The sequence below is a fragment of the Ictidomys tridecemlineatus genome, chromosome 9 (genome assembly GCF_052094955.1).
Source record: "Ictidomys tridecemlineatus isolate mIctTri1 chromosome 9, mIctTri1.hap1, whole genome shotgun sequence".
Lineage (NCBI taxonomy): Eukaryota > Metazoa > Chordata > Mammalia > Rodentia > Sciuridae > Ictidomys > Ictidomys tridecemlineatus.
This window is the reverse complement of record NC_135485.1, coordinates 39,158,298-39,167,882: the sequence shown is the minus strand read 5'-3', so window position 1 is coordinate 39,167,882 and position 9,585 is coordinate 39,158,298. Positions and strand designations below refer to the sequence as shown.

Here is a 9,585-nt window from a genome sequence, read left to right as displayed (position 1 = left end):
CTGTAGTCACCCTCAGGATGAAATCCTGTTATTTGCAGCATGGATGAACCTGGAGGACATTATGTCAAGTGAAATAAGCCAGAACTCACACATGGCATCCAAAAAGTTGATCTCATTGAACTTGAGCATACAGTTGTGGTTACTGGAGGTTGAGGAGGGCAGAAAAGAGGTTGGTCCACTGAGTATCATGCTGCAGTAAGGAGCAAGTTCTAGCATCTGCATTTCTAAGAGTTTGCAGCTCACTGACAATACTGGTCCAGGGACTGTACTTTGAGAACTACTGATTTAGACCATGCCCACCTTTACCCAAATCATCCCCCTTCTTGTCTCATTCAAGGGCAACAAGAAGCACACAAACTAGGCCCTTTTCTCCATGGCCTTAAGCACTGTCCTGAGTTTTTTGAAGACAATAAAGAGTAGAGCAGCCTTCAGAGCTTGTGAGTTAGCAGCATTTCTATAGGGAAAACAAAGGAGCAGCTTCACTTTGGGGGAGGAGTGACAGGCCTCCACTCTACCCTCCTCCCACTGACAGCCACATGTTCTCCAGCAGAGAGCTTGCCCCAGCTCTGCCAGGACTTCAAAGGAAGGCCTGTGGGCCAAATGTCTGCACGTGATGAGCAGCCTTGCGTGTACGCATCCCAGAGCCCTGCAGCTCTCGAGGCTTTAGGGCAATTCTCTTACCTTCATGGAGCCTGCACGAGTGTTTCCGTGCGGTCCTGGGCCCCGGGCAGGTCTCCTGGCCTCTGTAGAAAAGCTGCTGTGATTCTCTTACGCAATCTTTAAATACAGCTGTGATCGCTCAAACCCACGGCCTTGTCTGGACTGCATTTTAAGCACCTTGGGGGGCTCACAGAAATGTTTTCTAAATGGTTGCGAGCAAAAGCCCAGCAGGCGGGGTGCTTGGATTGCAGAATGGTTCCCAGTCACCGTGGCACCCACCCTTGTCACTGGGCACCTGGAGTTGCCTGGCAGGAGGCAACCCCGATTGCTTCCTGGGGTTGGCCCTTACTGGTTTAACCACCGCCTGAGGGGAGGTCTGGAAGTGGTTGGCACCCTGGAGGCTGGCCGAGTGATCAACGGGGGGGGGGGGGGGGGGGGGGGGGGGCGTCTGTACCCGGGAGTGGACTCTGCTGGTGGTTCCTCTAACACATGCATAGGCAATGGCTGACTTACCTTTCTGTGGGCAGCAGGGCAGCTTCCTGGGCAGGAGGCCTGACATTACAATGGGCCTCATGCTCAGAGGAGGCCACATTTGCTTATTGGCCTACGGTTCTGTCTTGTAATTCAATTTTTGAATTGCTCCCGATATTTCATTGTGTATCTAGCCCTGTAAATTGTATAGTTGATCCTGGGGAGCAGTCTCAACCAGGACGTGAGAATAGGGGCACCAGGGAGGAAAGAGCATTTGATTGTACCTAATACATCAAGTGAGGTTTTGGCTCTGCTATCCTGAAACCCTCGGGAACTGGCAGTGACGAGAGATTGCAGGGTCACCCACAGTAAGGTCATCCTCCTACCTCTGGCTCCTTGGGAACCTCTGTGCTGAAGGCTTGCTGGATGTAACGATTAGGATGGCAGGTAGAATCAGGGAGAATTTTTCCCTATATGGATCCCTACATGGATTCCCAAGAGAAATCTGACAATCTGAGTCAATACATTGGGATGATCTTTCAAACAAGAGCCATGTATAGCCCCACAACGTAGTGGCCGCGTTTCTAGAGCTCTGGCCCTTCTCAGGCCTCTTGCACTCCCATGCTGCACTTGACCTACAGTAGGTGCACCCAGTTGTCATCGACAGCAATGGTGCCAACAGTAAAAACAGGTCTCTGCCAAGCCCAGTGGCGCATGCCTGTAATCCCAGCAGCTCCGGAGGCTAAGGCAAGGAGGATCGTGAGTTCAAAGCCAGCCTCAGCCTTAGTGAGGCCCTAAGCAACTCAGAGAGAACCTGCCTCTAAGTAAAATATAAAAAAGGGCTGGGGAAGTGGCTCAGTGGTTAAGCACCCCTGGGTTCGATCCCTGGTACTAAAACAAACAAACAAACAAATAAACTAGTAAACACAGGTCTCATTCTCATCTCCTTTGGGTGGAGCTAGCCACATTTCACCCGAAAAGACCCCTCCTAATGAAGTGGCAACTGCTTGTCCTCCAAATTGCTTTTCTCAGTACAAGTAGGGGATCAGCCCCAACCCAACCTAACCAATCCCCCAAAGACATTTCCAACCCCTGATTACACTGGCTAGTAGCCATTACTACAACAATGCTATGCAACACATCACCCCCAAATTCAGTGACTTAAAATGGTAATTGCTTTTTCTTATGAATCTGTCAGCAATCTTGGGGTCCATTGAAGTCGGTTTGACTTGTGGGGAAGGCTTTGCTTTAACTAGTGGGGCCGGCTAAACTTATTTGGGGAGATATGCTTCTAATGTGTGCACTTTGGTCTCAGAATGCAATGCAGCAACTCATTTCAGGGCAAGCTTTTCTTGGGCTCTGTGGGAAGTGTGAGAGGACAAGTGGACATACTGAAGGTCTCTTAAGTCTTCTCTGAGATCATGTACATCTGTCCAGACTCCACTGGCCATAGCAAGTCACATGACCAAACTCTAAGTCAAGAGGCAAAGACATACTCTGCCAATTGGAGGTCAAGGCAAGAAGGTGGTTCTTGAGGTGAAGAGTTGATGGCCAATAATTCATTCTACACTAATCTTATTTTCCTAAATACCCTATCCATATTTTAGTCATAATGTGGGGCCATGGCCTTTTGTGCATTTAATACCTGCTAAGTGAGAAGCAAGTTCCAAACGGAATTAAATGGAAGCATATATCTCATACCCCCAAATTCAAAGATTTTATCATGGAAACCAGTTCATAAAAAAAATCTCCTAGGGAAGCATGCTAAAATGCAGATATCCAGCCTATCAAAATGTACATATCCCATATCCAGAGAGTATGATGAGGGGGTCCAGGAATCTGAATTTTCACATGCAGCTCAAGAGAAAAAGGGCTCATGTTTGTATAAACTGTCCTAGTCCCTGACTCTGGTATTAGGTTAATCCTTTCTGGATGCTAGCAAGTTTGGGCAGATCTGGAGAAATATTCAGCGATGGGTATTTTGTAAACTCACAAATGAATGAGTTTGCTGACCTCCTCATCCTCTCCCTGCATGAAGTGAGGTCTTGGCCAGGTCACTGACTACAAGATTCACAGGTGGCTTCTGGTCTCTAAGCAATATCTCAACGCACATACCAATTAGTCTTTCATGATCCGAGTTTGGTTCGTTTTGATTGTCTTTCCCCAACCATTAGCCAAACCCCCTTTTCTGTTACTTCACTCAGATTAATTTTTCCCCTCATAACTACACCTTCTGATTTTTCAATTGATGGGGTAAATCACAGCTGACAATGACCACTACATGATGTCCCTGGTTCTGGGTAAGCCACATAAAGTCACGATGATTGTTGAGAAGACACATGTCTCCTGGTATAGGCCAAGCTTCTGTCTGTGGTGCACTAAGCTGGTAGATGAAAACCCAGAGCTGTGGCTGCTCACCATGTCTACTCTATCAGCTAAAGCTGTCTGAGCAAGGCCAATCTAAAGGAAAGTAGAGCAAAGGATTTTAGCAACAGTGCTCAGTATCTGAATCCAACTGTACCTGAAGCTGTATCCCCAGCTTTTTCTATTTTATTAGCCAATGCTAGCAGGGCTCTTGTTGTCTGAACCAATTTGAGTTTGGTCTCTTATACTTGCAACTCAAAGAGTCTTTGCTGATGTATCATAATCTGATATTGAGACCAACATGATCACAAGCAAATGGGACTGATCCGAGCTTAGTAAAGCCCAGAATTCACTCAACTACACACACACACACACACACACACACACACACACACACACACACACAGTTTGTTCTGACAACTAGACCAGACTTGGAGACCAAACTTCATTAGTAGTTACTGAGGCACATCTACAGCCAAATAGATCAGTTTAAAAACAAATATACAAATCAAAATTCCACTGAGATTTCATCTCACACAAGTCAGAATGGCAGTCATCAAGAATAAAAATAATCATAAATGCTGGAGAGGATGTGGAGAAAAAGGAACACTTTTACACTGTTGGTGGAACTGAAAATCAGTTCAACCCACTATGGAAATGGTATGGAGGCTCCTTAAAAGACTAGGCATAGGAATGTTCTCTCTGATATGCAGATGCTAACACACAATAAGGGGGTAAGGGAGGGAAGAATAGAAGTTCATTGCATTAGACGAAGGGGAATGAAGGGAAGGGGAGGGGAGGGGAACAGGAAAGACAGTGGAATGAATCAGACATAACTGTCCTATGTTCCTATATGATACACGATCAGTAAAAGTCCACATCATGCATAATCACAAGAATGGGAAGTTATACTCCATAATGTGGGACCATGGCCTTTTGCATTTAATACCTGTTAAGTGACAAGGGGGTCCAGGAATCTGAATCGAAGCTGAATGTATAATATGTCAAAATACACTCTGCTGTCATGTATAACTAACAAGAACAAATAAAAAAATTTTTAAAGACTAAGCATGGAGGGTTGGGGCTGTAGCTCAGTAGTAGAGCACTTGCCTAGCACATGTGAGGCACTGGGTTTGATATTCAGCACCACATGAAATAAATAAATTAAATTAAAAGCATTATGTCCATATACAACTAAAAATTTTTTAAAAAATCCTAGCATGCAACCACCATATAACCCAGCTATACCACTTCTCAGAATGTATCCTGAAGAATTAAAGTCATCTTACTAGACTGATACATGTTATAGCAGCACAATTCACAATAGCCCAACTATGGAACTGCTTGAGGGGTCCATCAATGGATGAATGGGTAAAGAAAACATGGTCTATATACGCAATCAGTCATAAAGAAAAATGAAATGATGTCATTCGCAGAAAAATGGATGCAAGTAGAGACTGTCAGGCTAAGCAAAATAAGTCAAATTCATAAGGTCAAGGGTCATTTTTTTTTTTTCTCACATGTGGTAGCTAGAGAGGAAAAAGGAAATAAAAAAAGGTTGGGAGTGATCCCCTCAAAATCAAAGAGAAATCAGTGGAGAAACTGAATTAAAGGGTGGGAGTTGGGGAAGGAGGGGAAAGTGCTGGGGAGTAAGATTGGCCAAATCATATTTGCACACAAATAATATTGTGTTCAAGTATGAATATGTAACAACAAATGCCATCATTATGCACAACTATAATGCACCAATAACAAAGTGGAAAAAGATGAATGCAGACATTAAATGCATCTGTACATTTAAGCAAGACTTATTCGCAATATTTAAAATTATTCCCCCTTTTTTTAATATCTTAAGGTTCTATTTTCTCCCTCTCATGACTGCGACTGTTAATATTTTTGGTGACATTTCCCCAGGTAGCACATGGAAGGATCTTTCTCTGAAACCGTTTCTTGTTTCTGTTCAGCTGTGATAAAAGGACAGAAGCTTAATGTTGGAAGGCAGGAAATAATGCATCACTCTGAGTAGGTTGTCTCTTCATTATAAATATGATGATATGACTAGGTGGGAAGGTTTCAAAGAGACAGGATGTTACCTTAAACATTTACAAAGTTGCGGTTGAAACAGTCTCCTTAAACTACCTTTTCAACCCACAGAGCTTACATAAATATTTGGCTGCTGGTGACGGGCCTAATAAATCTATTTAGAATGTTGCAGCAATATTTACTTTCAAAGTAATGTCATAAGCCCACTTTGGCCAATAATTTTAAGAAGAGAAGATGCTACTTTTTAGCACCTTGCATAAATATTTGCAAGACCTACAAATTCAAGATAACCCTGCCCCTTTCCTAAAGCTATTTACTGCTTCCTACCCAGATGCCCCTTGTAAATGTCACTCAATCCAGTTAGAAAGGCTTCACATTTACTTGAGATATATTGGAAGACATCAACAGAAACTGGGCTCTCATGGAGGAATTCTTGGATTCCCTAATGACCCAAAGTCCTGCAAGGTAATTTCAGGTTGGATGAAAAACAGACGTTCTTTTGCCTCTAAAGAGAGTGAATCAGAATCTGAACACTTGGGAATAAATCTCATTATGTCTGACCAGGAACTAAAGATGCAGCCCTTGGTGATCTGCCTTGTTATGGGGATCACAGGATAGTAGAAGGGAAAGTGGGTCTTCTGGGCATTGTTTTTCCTGCAGGAACTGAGATGGCAACTTCAGCATTTTGGCTGAGGGCAAATTAGAATGGTTCCTCTTTTTTACAAAGTGAAAGGAGATGGCATCTAACTTCTCCCTGGCTTTCTTCAAGAGTTGAGTTTCTTCTTAACAAAATTATGTCAAGGCCATTGTACTGTCATGTGTAACTAATTAAAACAAATTTAAAAAAATTTTTTAAAAATTATGTCATTTGCAGGAAAATGGTTGGCCCTCGAGAACATTATGTTGAGCAAAATTAGTCAAAATCAGAAAATCAAGAATCATATATTTTCTCTCCTATGTGGAAGTAGAGAGAAAAAAGGAAAGAAATGGGGGTGGGATAATCTTATGAAAATGGAAGACAGACTGGTAGGGTAGAGGAAGGGGACAGGGGAGGTCCTGAGGAATGAAATTGACCAAATTATGTTGTGTGCATGTATGAATATGTAACAAAAAAAATTGAAGCCCAATGATATGTATAATTATAATGTACCAATAGAAAGGAGAGAGGTGAGTTTCTTCTTGATTTCCAGAAATGATTCGTCCAGGGAAAACACCAACAATGGCAAACATCTTTTTATGAGGGCCGAATAGCAAATAAACTCTCGATTGCTTAATGTACCCCAGACTGGTTTTTAACGTGGTTGAATTATGTTTCCAAACATGAAGAAGCGTTTCCTGTTTCCTACGTGGTAGAGGAGCCAGGTTGTGAAACACTCATCCCAAACACACCGCCAGGGAATTCCAAAGTGACATTTCTGTGCATCAGGTTTAATTGACAGTACGTACTAACTAAACCAGAGCTCACGGTTTACAAGAAAACAGGAACGATTGACTTATAGAAAGAGTATTTCAAGATCCATGTGAAAATTGCTCTTTTTTCCAGATTTAACAGTCAGGACTCTTGGTTTGAACATTTCTGAAACACAAAAAGACTTGGCTTTGGTATTTACATTATCTAGGGGTGGAGGAAAAGATGATGGGGGCTTTGATGTTCTGCGGGGGATGGTATTTATCCTTTTCAGTGCATGAATTTAAACCAGATGATGCATTTAAAATAGGCTCCATTTTAAGCCACTGTACATTAAGCGGAGCCCTATGGAAAACACTCATTTCCTCTCTGGCAGTAGCTGGTGTGAGATCAGCCTCCTAGGAGTGGCAGCTGCGGGGCCAGCTTCTGCTGCCAGGTTGCAGCCACTCCTTGCCCGAGCACTGCTGCCCGCCAGTGTCTGTCTGCAAAGACTAGAACTTCATAGCCTAGATCATTGCACCTAAGTGAAACAATATACCCCAAAACATTGGGTGGGGTTTCAGATGGCAAGGGGCAGTGACAGTGTCTAATACAATTATCATCAATCAATATATGGTGTTTATTAAATGAAAATGTCCATAGGAGGATACATTCTTTTCCTGTGGTTACAGAAACAAATCATCACAAACAAGGTGCTTAAAACAATAGAGAGAAATCCTCTTGAAGTTCTGCTGGAAATCAAGGTGTCAGCAGGCCATGCCCTCTCTGGGCTGGTCTCAGCCTCTTCCAGCTTCTGGGGGCTGGTTCATGGCGGCACCACTCCATTCTCTGCCTCTGGTCACTTTGTCTCTACTTGTGTCTTCTCCTCTGTGTGTCTCTTATAAGGACATTACTCAGTTAACTTACAAAACCCGAAGAAATGCGTAGACCTTTTCCCTTTTGCGGCCAAAATGAAGTTCAATGCTTTTGTGACTTTTGATTGAAACAAAAACTGCAAAAGGCATTTCAATGCACCTTCCCACATTCGCAGGAAGGTTATGTCTTCCCCTCTCCAAAGAGCTGAGACAGAAGCACAAGGTTCCTTCTACACCCATCCAGGAGGATGATGAAGTTCAGGTTGGGTGAGGGCACTGGCCCAGGTTTACAGAAGAATCATGTCATCCCTATTGAACAGGTGCAGCGGGAAAAGGCCATTTGCACAGCTGTCCAAATGTGCATTCACCCTGGCAAGGTGGTGATCGCCAGGCTACACCTGGACAAAGACCTCAAAAAGATCCTAGAACGGAAGGCCAAACCTTGCCAAGTGGGAAAGGAAAAGGGCAAATAGAAAGAAGTGACAATTGAGAAGATGTTGGAATGAAGGAACCATATATACCTTACATTAAAAAGTGCTAAAATGAAAAAAAATTATGAGGACACTACTCATCTAGGTGACCTGGGATGATGTCCTCATCTTAAAATCATTAAGTTGATTACATCTGCAAGATGCCTTGTCCAAATAAGGTAACATCCCCAGGTTCCAGGACATGGGTATACCTTTGGGGGACCATCATTTGGCCCGGTCCACAGGACAACACATTACATCTGGACATGGGCCCTTTGACTTGTCCATGTTACTTGGCTCACAGGCCCCCTCCTCTCTTCCATGGGGGTGCCCAGGACGGACAGTGTGTTCTGCTGGGCGGAGGAAGCTGCTGGGAGTGAGAGGCTGGAGGGCAGGGGGCGGCGCCAGGATGCTGCCCGTGCTTTCCTGTGACACTCAGTGACTTAAGGACTAACTTTCAGGAGAGGTTCCATTTTTTCTTTCTTTCCCTCTGTTTAGTTTGAAGTCTGGGTAACTCTTCAACTTCCACCCCCTTATTTCAGAATTTCTCCTTTAGCACATGCTGAATTCTGTTGTTTCTCAGGAACTTCATGTGTTGACCTCTTGGACCACGAATGAGGGCAGAGACACCTGGTTTGTGTCCTCGGCTTCAGCACATGGAACCCGGAGTGTGGGATCCTTCTGATTGCACTGAGTTTGCTTATAATGGTGGGTGTGAGGGATGGTGTCTGTCATGTTTGTTTCAAAACCAATCATTTTTTTTTTTTAACCCAAATGAGTCAAAAGCTGTGTCTTCACAAAAACCTCCTTATGGATGTTTATAGCAGCTTTATTCACAATCGCCACACAGAAAACAACAGTTCTTGAAGTCCTGGGAGCCTGAGCCTGGCTTTTACCAGGCGAGTGGGTGTGAACACTACCTCTAATGGTTGGAGGGCTTTTTAACGCTAAAAAGAAATGAGACACCGAGGTTCTGAAGAGGAAGCATGCATGCGCATTACTAAGCAAAGAAGAAAGCCTGTTTACTGCGTGAGTCCAACTCTATGAAGAGACAGTGCGATAAAAATCTCGGTGGTTGTTTGGGGTTGAGGAGAAGAGTGAAGAGCAGGCGCATGGATGACTTGGGGACAGTCACCCTCAGTATGGTAGTAAAATGACGAACGCATATTATTATGTACTTGTCGAAGCCCACTGTTCACCACCAAGAGCAAACCGTAGTGCAGATTGTGATCGCTGATTGATCATGGCCTGTCACCGTCGGCTCGTCTATTGTAATCAATGTCATCGCTGGGGCAGGATGTTGACGGTGGCGAGG

General features: G+C 43.9%; 1 pseudogene; it reads left to right on the top strand.

Moving 5' to 3' along the window:
• The first annotated feature begins 7,896 nt into the window (after positions 1–7,896).
• Positions 7,897–8,306, top strand: LOC101970801 (large ribosomal subunit protein uL24 pseudogene; annotated as a pseudogene).
• Positions 8,307–9,585: the final 1,279 nt, after the last annotated feature.